Genomic DNA, 21,222 nt, shown 5'->3' with positions numbered 1-21,222 from the left:
ATTTCATGGTGTTATCTGAAACTGGAACAGAGAATGGGAAAGACAGGGAATGGATCTTAGAACAACACAGACAAGTAGATGAGCAGCAAGTTTCCCTTAATGGGTAGAGTTCTGACTCTGACCAGCCCATAAGGGATTTTCTGTGGATCAGGTCACTTGATTTAGAGGAAGTTGAAAATCATAGCTTTGACATTGGTAATTTCCATATTCAAACCAATCTCAGCTATGGAAATAGGGCCACATTTGGTTAAAATCCTGTCTTCTCTCTTTTTCTTAGAAATTATTGGGATTTATGGAAAGCAGTTTGGGATTTTTTATTTTTTTTTTAAGACTCTCAACATGGTTCATTGTTAGAATTTTATTTTTCATCATGACCTGTTACGGTGTAGGTCATTTTGGCAATTGTAGCTCAATCACTCCATGGTTCTATGACTAAGGCAAGGCCTGCAGGTTTTGTTTTTGTACTTCACTGTTTCGAAAATTGATGGATTTATGACTATGGCATCCTGCAGGATGTTACCATGTTCACATGGTAGCTGACACACCAGCACCTTAGTACAAGCACCATAGTAGAGTGATTTTATGGTGTAGAGGTAGTGGCTTTCAGAGTGGTATTTGTGGTGAGGAAGGGCTGGGTTGCTTCTCCAGTATTGGTCTGACAAGATGTTTGTTGCATATCTGCCTTCAGAGCTCTTTTTTCTCTTCTTTTTTTTTTTTTTTTTTTTCTGCTTGGACAGTTTTTGATTAAACTGTTTGATTTAGGTTTGGTGTTTTTTTTTTGTATATAGATTGTGAGTTTCATTTAACTTACATTTGTGTTAAATTTTGGCAATGTTTAAAAGGGAAAGATAAAGGTTTTCTTCCTATGGGTTATGTTCCTAGTTAACATCTCCATAAAGATGTTCATTGATTTGTTCCCTTAACTGAAAAGAAAAAAATGTTAAGCCTGTAGTGTGAAATGTGACTTGCTTTGGGGCACCAAAGTCACCTCATCTGTGCTCTTTTCTTTCTTCTCCACGAGGACATTGTCTTATTCACTGTCATAGCCCCAGCATCTAGACTAATTCCTGGCACTAGGTGAGTTCTTATACTTGTTAACAGGATTTAATGATTAGCACCATTTATGTAAGGAAATAAACCCTGTACAGCGCCTGGGACATGAGCACCAAAAATAAAAGGTATAAGATGGTGGCTTCTTGGAAAGGATGACAAAGGGCATTAGTCTGCTCATGCTGCCTTGATGAAATGTCATAGTCTGGGCCACTTAAACAACAAAAATTTATTTTCTCACATTTCTGGAGACAAGAAGTCCAAGATCAAGGTGCCAAAAAAAATCCGTTTCTGGTGAGGCCTCTTTTCCTGGCTTGCAGATGACCACCTTCTTGTGTTTCCTCAGATGGCCTTTCCTCTGTATGCACACTTGGGCAGAAACAGCTCTGGTGTCTCTTCCTTTTAAGATACCAGTCCTATCAGATTAGGGCCCCACCCTTACGATCTCATTTAACTTTAATTGCATCCCTAAAGGCCTTATCTCCAAATACAGTCTTGGGTGTTAGGATTTCAACATATGAATTTGTGGGGGGACACAATTTGTGCATCACACACAGGCTTGTTTGTGTGTTTTGATTTTTTCCTAGTAAATGTCTAAATCAATGTGAATCTGATCTACAGTGTCTTGGAGAAATACAACTTTTTAATACAAAATTAGTAATTGTTGTTTAATGTCATTAGATACCCAGGCAGTATTCAAATTTTTCTGATTCTCTTATTGTTTACTTTATTTTATAGTTGATACATTTAAATTAGGATACAAATAAGTGAGGTCCCTAAATTACATTTGATTGATAGGCGGTCAAGCCTCTTTCACTTTTTTTTTTCTTGCCTTACAATTTATTTGTTGAGGAAATCTAGTTGTTTGGTCTGTAGTTTCCCACATTCTGGATTACTTTGCCATGCATGGTATTGTTTCACATGTTTGTTCTCCTTATTTCCTGCAAACTGTTACTTAGATATGAGCCTTAAGAGAAATGAAGCATTTAACTCCTAAAATGATTTCCTCTAATTAAGAGTTCTTATCCTTAAGTGTTTATAGAGTGAGAGTTGAAGTTTATTCCCATTTTTGGAGGGCTGTTGGGGGCTGCTCCAGCCCCCTGGGGAACAATGCTCTGGGGCCCTGCAAACAGTGTGCTGCTCGGCCTGATGTGAAGAGTCACCATCTGCAAGACAGCAGGTGAAATCCAACCATAAGAAAAGATTTGGAAACTTGGGAAATTCTATGTTATCCCATTGAAGGATGCCCTAAGAAGCCCAGACACACCTTCCTCTTATAAAACTGCACTTTGTGAAAATGCATGCTGAAAAGAAGCTCAAATGTCATGAATGTAGCCATTCACCTGGGGCTGGATGAGACTTGAAAAATCTGTAGAGGATTGTGACTAGACCTTCCAGTACACATGTGGCTGTCCTGACACCAGTAGAGCTTTGTTACAGTCACACCTTTTCCCGAGGAATGTGAGATCCCTGCAGAACACAGAAATCAGCCTAGCAAGGAAAGGAAATGGGAAACTCCAGCCATAACCAGCAGTTGTCAAATAAGACATTATCTTGTCAAATAATCTTCATGGGCAGACATTGGATAATCAAAGTCTGCTGTGTCGTGAATGCTGGACCAGCACACAGCAACCACCTGACCCAACAGAAACCCAGACTCAATTTTTATATCAAAGGGTTCTTCTCAGCCTCAAAAAACCGACTCAAACTGGAAAGCAAACTTTACAACATAAACCCTGAACCTGTCTTGGTATCATGGGACATAGGAACCCAAACTGACTTTTACTTGCAGGCATCTTGAGTCCTACAGGTTAAGGGAAATTCTAACTTTTTGGGCCTCAACGTATTTGATATGCAGCCACAAACAGGCCTAAACCTCTGGTGAGGCAACAGCCCTCACCTGCCTTGATGTATTCTGAAACACTCCAGCTTTTCCTGAGTGCTGATTCCTGTGACACAGAAACAAACGGAAAGAATTGTCACTGCTAAAGACACACCTGCTCTAGAAAAATTGGTAGAAACACAGATGATGAGTACTGGTTGTAAAAACCTGAGGAATTTGTTCTTCACCAGCAATGAAACTCCAGCAGTAGATGACTTCCTTTTGTGCAACTTGATCTGAAACACATTGGAATCTCCGTTCTCTAGGAGCTCAGGTACGTGTAGAACTACACAGTCTGCAGCTTCTGAAAATCAAGTCCACCTATGCAATGCCATTTACAATTGTCTCCTAAAATTGAAAAATAGAGAACAAAGCCAACAGTGTTGTCTGGACTGAATAGAGTTGATTATGGTGGCTTTGATTCTTGGCAGTTCTCTGCCTTTTGTCCTTGTAAACGTGAAATTTGTATATAAAGTGAGTGTGATATAAAGTTTAAGATGCTAATCTATATATACCGGGGGTGTCAAAAAAATGTATACACATGACTTGTATTCATCTTTTGTTATTGGTATATATTGAGTATTACAATTTTAATAGTTTTTTTTTTCCTTTCTTAAAATCTCTATACATTTTTTGGCACCCTCTGAATATATATTTTAAAAGGGTTCCAAATGGAATAATTCTAGTATCCGCTAACCTGTGCCTAAAAATTTCTATCCACTAAGACTAATGAAACCATGAGGTCCTTAATGAGAGGAATAAAAAAAACATACACAACACACGCTGCTAAAGGCAGCCACCTTAATATTCATTTATTTTAGTTTCATTTGTTTAATAGATTTTGAAATATAGAAGAGAATGAAACTCAAGGCACATCTCAGGTTTTATTCCTAATCGTAAGAAGCAAAAACATAATCCATCAGGCAGCCCACCCCTGGGGACTCTGGCTAATGTTCCCAAGCTTCTCTAGAAACAATTACCCTCATTTCAGAAACACACTGACTTTCTGGTCTATACCAGATCCCACCAGTTCATTTTGTTCACAAGCAGCAATTTATCAAAGAGGAAAAATCTTCTCTCCAGTGCTCTAACATGTTTTTTCAGAGTTAGAGCCAGATTATCTGAGGTATCCGGAAAGAAGCCTTTCCTGGTTATAGCAAAACCAGTGTGTCCAAAGGTCTTGAATTTAGAGATAAATTAGGTACCTAACAGAGGCTCTTTGAAAAACGTTTTCTCTCTGGAAGTCCATTAGAGAATGATTTTATTAATGATTTACTCTACAGGCCACTGTTTGTTCAGAAGGTCATGGAATTTTTTCTTTTACATTTTTTTACATACAGAAACGTGGATAAAACATAAATATAAAGTTAACAAATAATTGTAAAACAAACACCCACATAACATCTCCCAAGTCAAGAAATAGAGCACTGATTGCCAGAGCCCAGAAGTTTCCAATGTGTCCCTTCCCAATTATAACATCCTCCTTCCCTCACTATCCTGACTTTTGTTATTATTGCTTCCTTGCTTTTTACTAGAGTTTCACCACCTCTGTATTTAGTCATCCCTAAAATCATAATTAGTTTGACTTAGTTTGGGACTTTATATAAACGCAATTGCTTTATATGTATTATTTTGAACTTGCTTCTTTTGCACATTATATTTATAAAATTCACGTTGTTGTCTATATTTTTTCCTCATTGCTGTATAGTGTTCCATCGTATGACTATAGCACAACTTATTTATCCATTCTTATTTGTCCATACTTCCGGTGCACATTTGGGTTACTAACAGCATTGAGTAATTATAAACGATGCTGCTTTGAACATTCTTGTGTGTGTGTGTATACATATACAAAAATGTATACAAGTGGACACTTGGGTCAGCGTTGCTCAAGAAGTAATTTGCCATAATCAGAAGTGTCTGGACGCTGATGGTAACCACTTTGAGCACCTCTTGTAATTGCAGAAGTCAAACGTGACTTGTATTCATCTTTTGTTATTGGTATATGCATATATTGAGTATTACAATTTTAATACTTTTTTCCTCTCTTAAAATGTATATACATTTTTTGCCACCCTCTGTGTGTATATATATATGTGTGTGTGTGTGTGCGCGCGCGTGCCTGCGTGTGCTGTGGCATAATATTAACTAGAAAGGGAATTGTTGGGATGCATGAAAGACGTAAACCTTGATCTGTACCAAACAATCCATTTTGCAAAGGAAGCGTACTATCTTACACTTCCCTGGCAGTGGATGAGAGTGCCATGGTTCTACATTCTTGCCAGCACTGTTTTATAAGACTTCCCAATTTCAGGTTTGATTTTTTTTTTTAAAGCTTCCACCTTAACTCTTAATGAAACAAGATTGCGAAGCTTAGTGTGATATCCTTACTGTATGTGTTCTCCGAACAGCCTAACAGAGCAAACAACTCCATTAGTATTATTGCCTCTTCTATACAAGTGACAAAGTGGCCTAGGATGTGTTTTCATTCAATGTGGTTCCAAGGCTCTCCATCGTCTGGGACCTTCTCCTGAGCATATACATCACTTTGTTCACAGCTCTCTTAAGGTGCTGTTCCCAGAACTAAATGCTGTCTTCCTCTGATGTTCAGGTGTGTGTGTGCGGAGAATCTGGTTCCAGGAGAAATTATTTTGAGGCATCATAAACATATATCAAGAGGCAGGCTACTTACCAAGAGAGCAGAAACAGAAGCAAGACATGGCCCTACCAGTCTTTGTCTGAAAGGCGAATATGGTCTGATCACTTAAATATTATGAAATTCTAGGTTTTCCCTGTCTTTCAGATGAACTAAAAAGTAATGGAACTGCTAGTGAAGGGAGCTATGAATGTGCTTCTGCAGGCTCAGCAAACTGCCAACTTCTGTTGCCTTCACCTAGTGAGGCCTTGCCCTGCCTGCCACTTACCCATTTACGAAGAAGGGGAGAATGGCCTCTTTTGTGCTGCTGCTCAAAGACTTCAGAGTACAATCGTGGCTCTTTTAGATCACATGTAAAATCATGCTGGTGAGATTCAGAAGCCCACTTGAGAGTTAATAGGGAACATTCATTCTGAAGCTGGAAATGCAAACAGAAAAATACATGTATTTCACGTGTCCTAAAATAAGGAAATTGCTACCATTTATTGAGCACATACAAATTGCTCAGCACTGTATTAAAGAATCCACACATAAGCTGTTGTATTTCACCTTGCCAACAATCTGAGGCTTGAATACTCTTCCCTCTCCCTGTCTCCCTAAGCCGCTTCAACATGGATCACTCCTACTCAGGACTCAGTGCTCACCTCAAAAGTCTTTCCTCCAGGGAGCCTCCCCTGCTACCCCAAGCCCAGGCTGACTCTAACTTCCATGCATTTCTATTGCACCCTGTACTTCTTCTAGAACTTCGCATATCGTAATTTGTTTTGTCTCTGTTTCTCTCCTGGATTGTAATTTCCCAGATAATGGAGACTATTATTTGTTTATAGTTGTAACTCAGCATATCTCAGTATATGGTCGGGACTGGAGGCCAAAAAAATAGATGGTGACTGTATGACCGATGATCTTCATTTTAGAGAGAAAGTGGGAAACAGGAAAGATTGGAGTCCGTATCAGCCTGAGCTCCCAAGCCTGAGATCCTAACCAGCATGGGCAGTTGTTTCCCAGTAAGCCCCTTCTTCGCAGTAATGGGCTGGGCACCGTACTGGGCGCTTTAAGCGCTGTGTCTCTCTTGACCCGCACGCTAACTCTGGGAGATAGGTCTCCCCTGCCACCCCTTTACACATGAGGAAACTGAGGCTCGATAACTTTAATGCCTTGCCCAAGATCTCACACCATTAAGTCAGCATCCAGGAGTTGAACTTCAGCTGCCCCTACTCCTTCCCTCCCCCTTCCCTGCCCCACACCTGCCCATATCTGTCTCTGGATGTTGGTTGCACCAAGTTTAGCTTCTGCAAAGAAGACCCATGTGCATGGAGTAGAGAGAGAGAGAAAACGTGCTTTGGAATTATGGCTGGACTTACCCTCCAATTCTTTCTTTTCATTTACTAATAACTCTTAGATAAAGTATCTCAACTGAACCATCTCACATGTTACTTAATAATAAATCAGAAACGTGAAGGGAACCACTGTGAGTGGCTCAGATTGGGGCTCTCGAGTCAGGCAGGCTGCGTTCAAACACAAACCTCTCTCTCCCCAGTTGTGTAACTTTGGCACGTTCCTAAACATCCTCAGGCTACAGTTCCTTGTTTCCCAACAGAGGATGACAATGGTATGTCTGCCATGAGGTTGTGTGAGGACTGATGAAGAATGAAGTAATACGCATAATGCAAAGCCTGGAGCATACAGATGCCCATTAAATGTGGGTGGATTTATTAGGATGCTTTTGTTGCCAGTAACAGAAAACCTGGATTCAACTAGTTTAAACAACAGAAACTACTCGTATGTCAAATAATAAGACCAAAGCTCAGGTGGCTCCATAGTTAATTCAGGGCTAATTCTTCAAGGGCTCCTACCCAGTCCAACCTCCACCTTGACCCTTCCCATTCCTCACTTCCTCACAGAGGTTAATTCCTACCCTACCCCATACTCTGAAGTTTTGGACCTAGGTCCCGGGTTTGACTTTGCCAGGAAACTAACAACACATTTCACTTACACAGATTTCATTAACAGTGTAAGATCAGCTCAGACCGATCGCTGAGACAGTGACAACTCCCTGTGGATTCACGTTCCTACCACATTTCCCCAAAAATGAGACCTAGCTAGACCATCAGCTCTAATGCGTCTTTTGGAGCAAAAATTAATATAAGACCTGGTGTCATATAAGACCCAGTATATTATATTATATTATATTATATTATATTATATTATATTATATTATATTATATTATATTATATTATACCCGGTCTTATACTATATTATATAAGACCCAGTCTTACATTAAAATAAGACCGGGTCTCATATTAATTTTTGCTCCAAAATGCGCATTAGAGTTGATGGTCCAGGTAGGTCTTATTTTTGGGGAAACATGGTAGGGACCCAGTCATCCTCACTCCCACCAACAAAAGCAGGCCCCAGGAAGTGTCTATTGCCATTCCTGCTACCCTTTCCCATCTCCTTTCCCCCTTCTAAGATCCTAAAGTTTTGCTGGTCAGGCCCTGCCTGGGAAGTTCTGTCCTCCCTGAGAGCAGCCCCTGCACGTGAGGCAAATGTGAATTTCCTGCAAGGCCCTGCTTTGGGCTTTTCTAGATGGGAGTCAGCCTGTCTCTAAGATGAGGGAATGAATGTGAGAGTTAAGGTTAGTGCCACAGCCTCATGATCTCATGTCTTTTGAAATAGTTTTTATCCAAAAAAAGTGACAATGATAGAAATTCCAGACACTGAGAAAAATCAGTGGGGTGAACATTTTAGCACAGGTAAACTCAGCTTTTTCTGTCGAGTTTTGTCTTTTTCTTTCTTGCTCTTTTGATTTTTGGTTCTTGTTTCAAAAGCAAAATCTCAAACCAGAAAAAATGTAAAGATGTGGAAAAACAGAAATAGGTAAGCATAAAAACATCCATTATTCCACATGATTTATAATCCTTTGTATAAATAGATATGTCAGTGTCTTTTGCTATGCAAAAATCTCACCCTAAATTTAGTTTGGTAACTGATTTTCTAACTAAGCAATATAGCATGAATATCTTTTTATGTTACTAGCTAGAGGTCCTCACAATAGATTTTAATGGCTGCAGAGTGTGCCATCATATGGGTACCACCGTGAATTTAGAAATTCACAGCCGGGGACATTTTTTCATTACAAACAGCATCTCAGTGCATAGTCAGGCAGATGCATTTTGGGGTTTGTTCTTAAATCTCATTATATAAGTGGGTACTGGCACTTCCACTGACTTTGAATAAGGACTTTCTTTTATACCTCTTTTGCTCATCTTAAAATGGAAATGAGCCCTACTCCTCTGGGTCATGGGCTTGATCCAAGAAAGGAATATAAAAAAAAACACTATAGAGCATTTTAGAAATGAAGCTGATGGTATTCTGGTTACACCTGGATGCAGTTATCTTAGAATATAAATTAAGATGATAAGTCCTTGAGGGCCACTCTGTTTGCTTTGTGTTAACATTAAAAATGATCATGGGCCGCTTTCCACTTTATCTGGGTGAGAGCTGTGTTTTAAAGGCATCTTAGTCACGTGGTTTCTCTCCAGTCTTCCTAGGGCTTCAGGACCAGGATATCGCATTTTAGGGTCCAGGCTGTGTTCACAGGCCAGGCTCACGGCTGATGCTGTTTTCCTGCAGGAATCTCAGTGTGTGAGGTGACTCGGGTGCCCTTGGCTAATATTTAACCTGGCAGTACAAGCCATAAGTCATTGTTAGAGGCTGGATGGATTGATCTGGAATGTAAAGGTTTATTTATTTACTGGCTCCCTAATGTGAGGGTTATGTTATAAATGGTGTTATCTTGCCATGCAGGAAATGTGCACACTCTCTGAGGCCAAGGCTTAAGTCAGGGCCATAATATTCTGACCCCAAGAGTGGTGATTTTCCACAGCAGCACCGAAGCTTTAAAGATACAGTAGCGGCAAGAGTCCTGGCTCACTGAACCAGGAGCTGAGGCAAAGCAGAGTCTCAAACATTAGATTTTGTCTCTATTCCCTGAGCCTCTTTCCTGCACACACACACACACACACACACACACACACACACACGCGCGCGCACGCACACACACACACACACTTGCCAAATCCTTCTTTTTATGTTCTTATACTAAGTGCTTCATCTTCCATAAACCTCCCCTGACCTTTCCTACCCTCTCAGACACCCCAGTCCTCTAAATTCTTCCAGCACTTCACAGTCTATGCCATATGCGCTGACACTTAATTGTAAACTGTCTTGTTCACTATTTCATGTCCGCTGGGTTTGTTTCTGCAAACTCTCTGAGGTGAGAGCTGGATACACTTACCTCCGCACTTCATCAGAGTAAAACACAGAAGTAGAGCTCAAGCAATTCTTTGGATGGATGGATTCAAACAGGAATGGCTCTTCTCTTCTTGCTTAAATTTCATTGAACCAACATTTACGAAGGACCCGTATGTTCCAGGCTCCAGACAAGGCCCTTCATGGGCGAGGACAATTCCAGTGACTCCTGAGTCCCTTAGAAAAAAACACCATCGGATATTCACAATGCTCACAGTGTACAGTGAGCATCTAAGTAATATTCAAACAGAAACCTTTCCTGAGACCTACTTTCTCATTTTACAAAGGAAGGTCTAGGCCCAGAGAAGTTAAATGGCCTACTCAAGGTGACACAGGTATTTTTTCAGGCATCAAAATTGCAGCCCTTTTTGCAAAAAACTACAGAAAAGCTTTTGTATTCCTCAGCAAATGGGGAATACATTGTTCAGTAAAATAGTTGTATATCAAGATTCCATCATAATAATAGACTACAAGCATTTAATCCCTTTAGTTGTGTAGAAAATTCTATTTAATTAGAAGTTTGTCAAGGAATTCTTTTTAATATGACAATTACTTATAGGGGGAAAGAATGGAATTGAATCCATCAAATAAATAAAAATTCATATAGCTTTCTCTGAATGGCAGCAATAGTGCTTGAGAACTAAAATAATCCTTATTTAGGGCAACATAATACAGCTGACAAATATCACTTTATTTATGAGTACTCTATCTGCAGCGTTCAGTGTGTTGGAAAACTGTAAGTACTGTCAGCCTTGTCTTGGCAGGTTAGTGTCACGGGTCTGGCTGTGAGAAACATATTGAGCATAAAGGAGAAGTGTAAACACAATAGCAACATAGTCCAATTTCACAGCTGCACTGAGTTATAAATAATGAAATAGTTTTATTTTTGCAAAAGTGTGTTTGAGTTATTCATTCAAAATTCATTTACTGGGCACCTAGTATGAGCAACGCACAGTGTTAGCAGATGTGGACGAAGCACAGATAAACTAAGTCATCAGAGCAGACTGCCAGGACAGGGCTCCGTGTTACAGGGACCGAAGACTGCCTTAGACCATGGAGACACTTGCCCGGCTCACGTAATTCAGAGGCCAAGAGAGAATTCTGGTCAAGTGGGGCTTGATCCAGTGGCTCAGCCCCATCTCCAAGGACCTACTATGTTCTCTCTGTTTTCCACAGGATAAAGTTTCTCTTCAGGTTCCAATGTTTTTTCTGGCAGTTCTAATGGTGGCAAGTGGCTGGCTGCCACTGCTACAAGACTGTCACCTTCACACCACCCTGTCTAGGGAAGGAGAGTCTGTATAACTTTCTTAGCAATAACTGGGGGGTCTACTTGCTTTTGACTAGCTTGGGTGGCAGGCTTCACATTTGAAACCATCACTAGAGGAAGGGGAGGGAATATACTGCTTGGCCAGGGTCTGCATTACAAGCCTGTAACCACTTAGGACTAATTGGTGAGCTTAAGTTCAGCAGTCTGTCTTGCCTGAAGCTAGGGTGGGGTCAACTCCCCCCATCCCCCTAAGCACTTGTCAAGGATGGGGAAAGCATTTTCACCTAATTAGCATCAGATGTCTGTTGTCTAGAGAAGGGGAAATAAAATGTAGGGAAGTGACCAACAAATATTCCTTGACAATTGCCCAAGTGTGAGCTCAGGTGAGATAGACTGAAGGTACCCTTGACCAGGAGCTGTTTGTGGAACCTTTGATGACGTTTTCACTGACAAACAGCAATGCCACATTAGCCATGGTGGAGGTGACATTGCTGTAAAAGGGCTTGTAAAAGGGCTGCTTCAGTTTTCAACTGGAGGAATAATTTTGCACGAAGTTGGTTGTGCTACAAAAGGTGTGTTTCGCTCTAACTGAAGTGGGCTAAAAAGCAAACTGCAATGAGTCATTTGAAGAAACTTAGAATTAAGGGCTATTGCCAATCGATCTATGTCCCCCAGCACACACTTTGGCAACTACTTCTTCAACACACATTAATGACATATTCATAATGTTGGCACCGAGGTGTACTAGGAAAAGGTGAGATAATGTTCAGTTCATCTCAGGAAGGAAGCAGTGTAATAACTGGGAAGAGCTTTGAAATGGAAGTTGAAATGCTCAGCTTCTGCTCTGGCCTACGCCACTAATTCACTAGAGACACTGTCGACACGTGGGCTCTGGAGTCGGTCTGCTTCACAGTTACTAACTTTGTGACTTTGGAAAATTACTTAACCTCTCTGATCCCAAATGGTTCCCTCTATAAAATAAGGCTAATAATCTTATTGTTAGCGTGGAATCTTGCTACATCTCAGTTTGCTCCCATGTAAACCAATGAATGAATGTTTTGCCTAGGGGTTGTTAATTGCCTGGTGGATATAAGAGAGGTGGTGCCACATCTGTGGACTGGAGAAACAGTGGGGAGTGAACGCCGTTAATTGAAGCTCACTCGGTGGGGAAAACCTTCTAATTCCATGTGTAGGTGACCCAGGCGCTCTGCTGCTTCTGGGAGGATGGGACAGGATCCAGGGCTGCCAGGATAAACCGAGGGGAACTCCTTATTATGATCTGAAGATTTCCTGCTTCATTAATAGCCACTGTTTCTATTCTAAGAAAGTGAAAGGAGGGTCAGCTCCTGTGTAAGGTGAAACATTTTCTCAGAAAAGTTTTCAAATAAATATCACAAAAAATCCTCCCAGTCTCCAGTCTATCTCCCCTGCAGGAGGAGGTTCTTGCCCGCCCTAGGAATGCACCTACACCTTCTAAACCAGATCCAGCAATGCAGCCAGCACAGTAGAACCCACAGTTTGGGTTTCATTTCTGGTTCCATCTTCCCTATGTGACTTTGGACAAGTTACTGAAACTCTCTGATCATCAGTTCATTTCCTCATCTGCAGAAGAGAGTGTAAGCACCGACCCCTTGCAGGGCAGTTGTGGGGATCAGTTTGATGGAACACACTTGTCTCCATTCCCAGCACAGATCAGGGGTGGGGCTTTATATGCTGAAGACCTGAGAGGTGAGGTGTATAAGAGGAGATGTTTCAGACATACAGAATCATTGCTGTATTTTGGAATTTGGGCTCTGAAAACGATACTACCTTTTGAATAAAAAAAAGTATTTAAACTGTGAAATAGTTAGTGCTGTTGTTTTCAAAGTGTCAGCTGGTCGATGTGCCCAAGTATTATTTTGAAATATGACTGATGGGTTGGTCAACAAGACATAAATGCTAATGGAACACATGGATCAAGAAACCCATCACAGGATTTCTGAGAGGGGAGAACCCCAAGGAGTCATTTGAATGCCCTGTGCATGTGCCCTCTACCTCCATCTCACGTATTCTACATCACCTGGGTGATTGGGCATTAAAATGGTGTTGTCTGCACACGGTGCCACTGGCTAGGGCAGTAATGGTGCTGATAGCGAAGCGGGACTTGGTTTCTTTGAAAGTGTGAACTTCAGAGCCTCACGGCTACCTACTAACTCGTGTCACTCTAAGCAAGTTGCTTAAACTCTCTAAGGTTCGGTTTCTTTATCTATAGAATGAGGAAAATAATATTTCTTTAAAAGATTGCTGTCAAGTTTGAGTAAAACAATGTACATCAGCAACTTGGCCCACAGAGAGCACTTAATAAACAGCTGCTATTCTTTGTGCTTTTGTGGCTTACTAATTTTTCTCTTTGCAAGTGTTGGGTACATTTGCTCTGTCCCTATATTACCTTTTCCAGGTTCACACAACATGAAAAATGTGTAACTCATTTCTAACACCATGTCTAGTCCTTTTGGTTAATTAATGATTTCAGTTAGTTCGGATGCCAAAGGTTTATGCTCTTTAGGAATCTGAGCCCAGGTGGGGTTTGAATTCCCCATGCCTTTTGACTCAGGGGTATCCAAGATGATGAAGTACTCAACGGTAAACAGTCATGGTCCCATACCCACTAGCCAGTGAGTTTCTTTGCTCTAGATCTGTTTTTACCATGGGCTATGTCACACAATGCTATTTCCATGTCCATTGTTCCTCCAATTGTGGAGAAACCGAAATCCTTAGCTGGGCTTATGGGCTGATCTGTATCTGGGTGAGAGACAGCTGAATGTGCCTGATATGGACTGAATTATGACCCCCGTCCCAAATTCATATGTTGAAGTCCTAATACCCCATTGTTATGGTATTTGGAGTTAATTGGTTTAGATAAGGTCATGAGGGTCGGACCCTCAGGATGGGAATAATGTCCTTATAAAAAGAGACACCAGAGGGTTTTGCCCTCTGTGAGGACAAATGGGAGGACAGTGTGAAGGTAGCCATCTGCAAGCCAGGGGCCCAGACCGCAGAACCCAATCCGCTGGTACCTTGATCTTGGACTTCGCAGCCTGCATAACTGTGAGAAATAAATTCCTGTTGTTGCAGCCCTCCAGGATACAGTGTGTTGGCACAGCAGCCTGAGCACACCAAGACAGTGGCCATCCGTACTGCTCCCCACGCCGACTGTGCTATGAAAATGGGGAATTAAAACCCAAATATTGCTCTTTTATCCCCAAGCTAGCTACAGGAATGAAATTTCATTATATGTTGATCCTGTTGCCCTGAAAATAACAGATATTTTCAATACATAAAATATGTGTGCTATGCCTTGTAAATTGCAGTCATTCAAAGACTTAAGTGTTTAGTGTCAGAAACTGGCCTTCATGTATGTGACTATATACATGTAGGTATATATATAACAAACATTAACATTAGTTAATCTAAATAAGCCACTAGTAATAACAACAATAATAGTTTTCATGATAATACTGATGATAATACAGTAGTACCTCGGTTTTCGAACATCTCCGTTGATGAACATTTCCGTTTACGAACGCCATAAACCGCCGTAAACCCAGAAGTAAATGCTTCAGTTTTCGAACACGCCTTGGAACTCAAACATGTCACGTGGCTTCCACTGCGTGCAAGATCCTGAGGCCTAGCTGTCGGCTGTTTTCGAAAGTTTCAGAATGCAAACAGTCTTCTGGAATGGATTATGTTTGAAAACCGAGGTACCACTGTAATAATAATGGCTTCCTACTTATTGAATGTCTCTTCTGGCCAGATGTGATTTACAAATATTATACTATGCAAATAATCTGCACATAAATCCTGAAGGAAGTATTGCCTCCCTTATTTTAAGAGAAGCAAGCTGAGGCTCAGAGAGGCTGACTGATTTGCCCAAGGTCACACAGTTGGTACAGACAGAGATGGGCATTACTGGGTTATGCAGAAAGGCTGTGATGATGGCGTAATGAGGAGCATCCTGGGCCCATAAGCCAGAAAGACCTGGGCAGCAGGATACGGATGTGGCACCGTGAGGCAGAGGTGAATGAGCGGACAGGTAGTGCCAATCGGGGCAACAGCCCCTGCAGCTTCTTTCCCTCCACTTCATCCCCCCCACACTCCCTGAGGCAAGCACAGGAGAGAGGACTGGGCTACAAAGAGAGATTGAAAAATGTGTGTCCTGTGGGGCTGCAGCCACTGCTCATGGTGACGTTGTTGTGGTGACAGGGCCCAGTGATTCCACCATTGCTCTGGTGCTTATAGAGGCCTCAGTGAAGCACCCAGGGACAGATGCTTCATTTCCTTTGGCCTTGCAGCATCTCGTTCAATAATAAACTGGCTTTCATCACCACAGAAGAAATAATAAGGGCTCACCTTTCCCTTCCTTGCCTACCCAAGGAACTTTGCTAAGCCAAAACCACGGCTTAGCAGGAGGGGTGCTGACAGGAGGTTGGAGGGAATTCCTTTGGATGCACACTTTGGGTAGAGCAAACATTTTGGGTTCTGTATGGATAGTCAGTTCTCTATGTCATGCCACTGGCCTTACCACTTTCCTTGTCATAGAATCATGGGCTTTCCCCCTTCTTTATAATGGAATCCTTTAGTTCCAGTATAGAAATATGGTCACCTCACTGAAGCCTGAGTTGGTCAAAGTCATGATTATTACTTTGGAGTATAGCAATTTGGGGACACCCTGCTCCTGACTCCAATACACTGGATATCACCCCAGACAAGCTGTGTGTCAGCACTGCTTCCCTCAGGGCCATGGCCGGCTATCCTATTCTGTCAGCATGACTCACTGAGGATGTCCACATTTTGCGTCTCTCGACCTGTGCCCTGGGCACTTGCCAGGCACATCTTTAGCAGGTTTCTCAAGACTGGCTTCCTGCCCAGAGTCTCTACTGAAACGTTGGCCTACCTCCTATGATTTGGCTGGAAGCAGGAAGAAGTAAACTTGGCTTCCTGGCCCACATCCCAAGTGCCCTCATTTCACAGGACATCCGGCTTTTTGTGTGCCTTCCTGACCAGGCCCCACAAAGTTGCTCAAAGCTCTGCTGCCCACAAAACTCCTATTCCATTCCCTCCAGTCTCTCTTCCTGTGAGGTAAAGGAGAGAGTAGAGCCAGGGGTATAGCACTTTATTGGTATTTGAAGCTACTAATTCATAACACCTCTCTCTCCTCTAGATGAGAAATAAACTAAAAAAGATAGTCATCAGTTAGAGATCAAAACACTAGTTGTATTACTCCTAATGCAAGATTTGAGAAGGCAGTTTGGACCTGCAAACAAAATGGCTTCCTCTCCATTTCCTAAGAGATGTTCTTAGCCAGAGCAGCTGGCCCATTACAGGAATGCACACCTTCCTTTTCCAGGAGCAAATTCTTCTCTGAGGGGCTGATGGAGGAAAACATGAGGAGACTGCAGGGAGGCAGAAAGAGACAGAAGGGAGGCCCTGTGAGTGCCACCCAACTGGGACTCAAGGACCATGGGTCTGGCCCGAGACCAGTCTCTGCTCTTGGAAGCAAAGGGTAAAAAGAGGGAAGGAGAGAGAATGCAGTGACTTCCATATTACTTTAGAAAATGCAGACGTTCCTAAATTTGTGGGCTGCTGGGATCCCAGGGAAAAGGGAACAATCACCCCCAACCCTACCCTGAACACACATCAAGAGTTTTATGCATAAACAATAGAAAGGAAGATTATGGGGGCAAACGAGAATGACAAGGAAGGAAAAAATGACCAATAAAAGTGTAAGTATGGAAGGAACTATTAGAAAGTGAAACATCCTGAAGAATACTTCAAGAATCCAAATATCTACTATCTTGTAGACAAAATTACTGAACATTATACACTGTGAACTAAACACACTAAGTAAAGGAGAAGAATGACTGACATTCTCAAGTAACTGTATACTCAGAAATATACCTTTCATGAGTTTTTCTGAGACTGGAATATGTTTTTTAATGACTGATACTTTTTATTAAAGCATTTAAGAGCCTTATGGGATATAAACTAAAATCATATCTTCATTATTCAATTAGTTCAGGATTTAAAAAATGTTAAAATAACCAGATTAACTCATTTTTCAATATGGCACTTTTCATCTCCTTTGAAAATGCTGGGAATTTAGAAGTGGCATTGCCAGGTCACAGGGAAATCTTGCACCTTGGACAAAATAGCTAGTGATCTCATATCAGAAGCTGCCAACCACTCCTACCAATGGGAGGATTTCCTTCATGCCCAAGGAAATCACAGATTTTGTATAGTAGGAGAACAGAAGGGTGGGAATCAAGCCAGTATTTAATAGCATGTGTTAGGAGGCCTCCCAAGGGTGTTCTAAGAAAGCCACACAAACTTTGGAGCAAAGAAGAACTTGTTTAAGCACAGCTGGCTAATCTTGGATTAACCAAGTTGGAATCAACTTGGTAAGAATAGCATTGTACACTTGACAGAATTCCCCATTAATGCCACTTTTAAAAATACCTAGAGACTTAACATTTTTATAAAAATAACTTGGTATTCTTTGCATACAAGTATGACCCATTAAAAGAGAAATTTATGGCAGCTCTGTTCCTCAGTGATATCATAAATATATGAACAAAGAGACATTTGCTTTTGAATATAGTGTAAAAGCTAACACATCAAAGTGGAAACATTATTTTGCAAAGTTTTCCTCCCAGGATTTAGCACAGCTCTTTGAAAATTTGTTGTATGCAGTGGGACTTTCCTATGATCTTGGAGGAGACAGGAAAAATTCTGTTTTTGACTCTCATGCAAGAACAACATACACATATCACACTTGAGCATACAAAAAGGCATTACTTAGGATACTCTTTGGGCATTACAAATCAGATGTATTTACATGGACTATTGAATGATTGCATGTACATGATTGCGTGATTACATTGCACTAGATTTTAGTACCCATTTTGCCAAGGTCTCTTTCTCCTTTGCTGGCATTGAGGAAGCAAGCAGTCATCTTGGGATGCACGTGTGGCAAGGAACTGTGGGAGACCCCAAGCTGTTGAGGGCAGCCTTCAGCCTCCAGCCTCTAGCCAGCAAGAAAATGGGGCAGATACAAGGAACAGAATTCTGCCCGCATTACATGAGCTTAGAAGTGGATCCATTAATATTGAAGTCTCGGATGAGACCCCAGCCGTGACTGACCCTTTGCCTGTAGCCTTGCCTGACGCTGAAGCAGAGAACCCAGTCACACCATGCTTAGACTCCTAACACACGGAAACTGTGCGATAATAAATGTATGGTGTTTTAAGTTGTTAAGTGGAAATGTTGTTAGACAGCAATCAAAAGCAAATGTAGTCTGTTTTCTACAGTGGAATGACTGTCAGTAATTCGTGTCAGAGGATATCTTTAAGGAAGTCCCTGAAACAGCCAAATGAGTATGTGGGGGTATAAATAGCTCAAGTTACAGTTAGAATAATGTTCACATGTCTAACGCAAACCAGGACCTATTCACCACATAGACTGTGTGAAGGATAGACATTTGGAAGGGCTTACTTTTACAGCACTGCATGCCTTGGAGATACAGAACTCTGCACTCCCTGAAAGATCAGACAGTAGACTCGGCAGTGTTCTCAACATGTTTTGAAATAACACTGGAGAAAGTTCATTTCCCACATAGTTCTTATTAGACCAAAAAGATACTTTTAAAAATTAACTGTAATGCAAATGCAGTAACAGTGGTACATCTTTCTCATTCCTTAAAACAAAGAACAGACTTTGTAAAAACAGAGGTTCAAGGTCATTATTTTTCTTCTTAGCAACATCACACAGTGTGGGATGAAGAAACTAAATAGAGAAGAGAAAAACTACTTAAAGAAAGTTTTCTTCACCTTATTTTGTTTTCTGCCTCTGAAACATGACTTCTCCAGGTTAATAGTGCTGTCAGAGCAAGAGGTCCTATGGAGCAATCCAATACAGCTGAAAACACCTCTGAACAGCCGCCCAGGACAATTAGAAAGAGAGGCAGAGACCCAGAGGGACCCTAATCTCACACTCCCCTGTGAGAAAACAGATAGGCAAGCATTTTCCTAACCTAAGAGAAGATATATTACAAAGCTTGATTGCATTCAATTTCCAAATTGGAACCAGGATCTTTGATTTGTAAAGAGGCATCTACTCTGCATGGAAAAAAATCTAACTGTGTGTGATAGGAGGGAGAACAGAGTGAACAAACCAGGATCATCCTGCATCAAAAGTAATGCTAGAGCATGGGACAAGGATTCCTAGCTCTTTGAAACCACATCACCATTTAGAACATTTGGAAATGAAAGTACAAACTCCAGCTCCTGATTGGCTGATAGGTCTCAGCATATGATATTAGCTTGAACTGATTGATTGGGAAGGACCGGCTGATTGCAGACTAGAGAAGGAGCCTGAAGGTGATTCCGCTGGGATGGAGGAGTGATACCCACCAGTGTGCTTGGAAGCCAAAGGAACCCGGAGCCAGAGGTGTGTAAGCTTTACACACACATATCTCTGAGACCGAGATCACATGAAGACAGCTCACTAAGGCCCCAAGCAAGGGAAAAAATGGCCTCCCAGGTGATTTTAACCTCTGTGGAAAAAGCATTTTTTCATTCAACGAACTCTCAAGACAAAATCAACACCTTTCCAAGCAGAGTAAGACAAGGTGTTCTTTGTTTTTGTGTTGCTTTTGCTTGATTTGTTGTCACGTGTTACCCAGAAGCAATACAATTTTCATTAACATCCAGCAGTTTAAGAGCTGTTGCAATAAAATGCCATTGTAAAGCAAAGCCAAGGTAGAAACTAGTAGATTATACTTTGTTTATCAGAAAGGCCCCACAGTCATTTAGAAATATGATTGCAAGTTATTTTTCCAGTATTGGCCCTGGTCTAGCCACAAATTTACTTGATTTTCCACCTGCAATATCGCTCACAGGCATTTTGCTTTCTATGGTAAGCTTCCAAACTGAAGCTGAGTTATCCACAAAGGCATCTACACCTGGACGTTAGCCTCCCTCTTCTCATGCTATAATTACCCAAAACTTAGAAGAATGACCCACTGAGCTCAGCTGCAGACCCTGCAAATCCACAAGCTCCCAGTACTGCCCGTTGCTAATTCCCTTTCACGTGGCCCAGGGAGCAGCTGGGAGGGAGCGGCAAGCTTTTTTGCCTTTTTCCTTATGTTGTTTTTCAACTAAATGTTTTTGGACCTAAAACGAAAGATTCCTATTGGCCTGCTTCTTCCCCATGTCTATTTCTAAAAGACTACCAACTGCTCAGGTCTGGTTTTCCTGGGAATCTAACCTCCTGCACGATACCCCAGGCCTCCAGGGAATGTTTCCATAGTTCACTGGAGCAAGTGAAAGAAAGAGGCCAGCGATTACACATGGATTGTGAATCACTTCCTGCAGCGTAATTAGGTTTCTGGGAGGCCTCGGGGGTTTGTCTACAGAGGCAATCCAAAGCCCGGAGAAAAACTTGCTGTTTAAGGTTTATCCACGCAATGGAATACTATGCAGCCACTCCAATGAGGTATAGCAGAAGCATGTTCCACTTCGGGGAAAGCTGTTCATAGGCCTTGCTAATTATAAGCCTTTACCTGGAGAGCATAGGGACAGATAAAAATGAAAACTCTGAGAGGGCATATAAACAAAGTAGCAGCCGTGACTATTTCCAGGTTGGGGTAGAATGAGTCTTCCTTTCTTCTCTCCTTCCTTCCTTCCTTCCTTCCTTCCTTCCTTCCTTCCTTCCTTCCTTCCTTCCTTCCTTCCTTCCTTTTTAAAGTTTCTCAATATTCTACAATAAGGATTCATTCCTTATAGCATTTTCAAAAATGTGCCCTGGGTTCTCTGGGTACCAGTAAGTAGATGCTCAGACACTGAAACCTCTTTCTGCTCCTGGCATTGCTCCATGGCCCCGTAGGACCCTGGGGACTTGCCATTCTGGCTCAGCAGTAGATAAGGACATTTTCAAAATCAGACTTGGAGTTGAGTCCCAGGACTGGTACCTGCTATCAGAATGACCTTTGGGAGTTGGGTTACTCAATGACCCTCAGC

The sequence above is a fragment of the Rhinolophus sinicus genome, chromosome 1 (genome assembly GCF_057876585.1).
Source record: "Rhinolophus sinicus isolate RSI-liver-muscle chromosome 1, RSI-T2T, whole genome shotgun sequence".
Classification (NCBI taxonomy): domain Eukaryota; kingdom Metazoa; phylum Chordata; class Mammalia; order Chiroptera; family Rhinolophidae; genus Rhinolophus; species Rhinolophus sinicus.
This window is presented reverse-complemented; position numbering follows the sequence as displayed.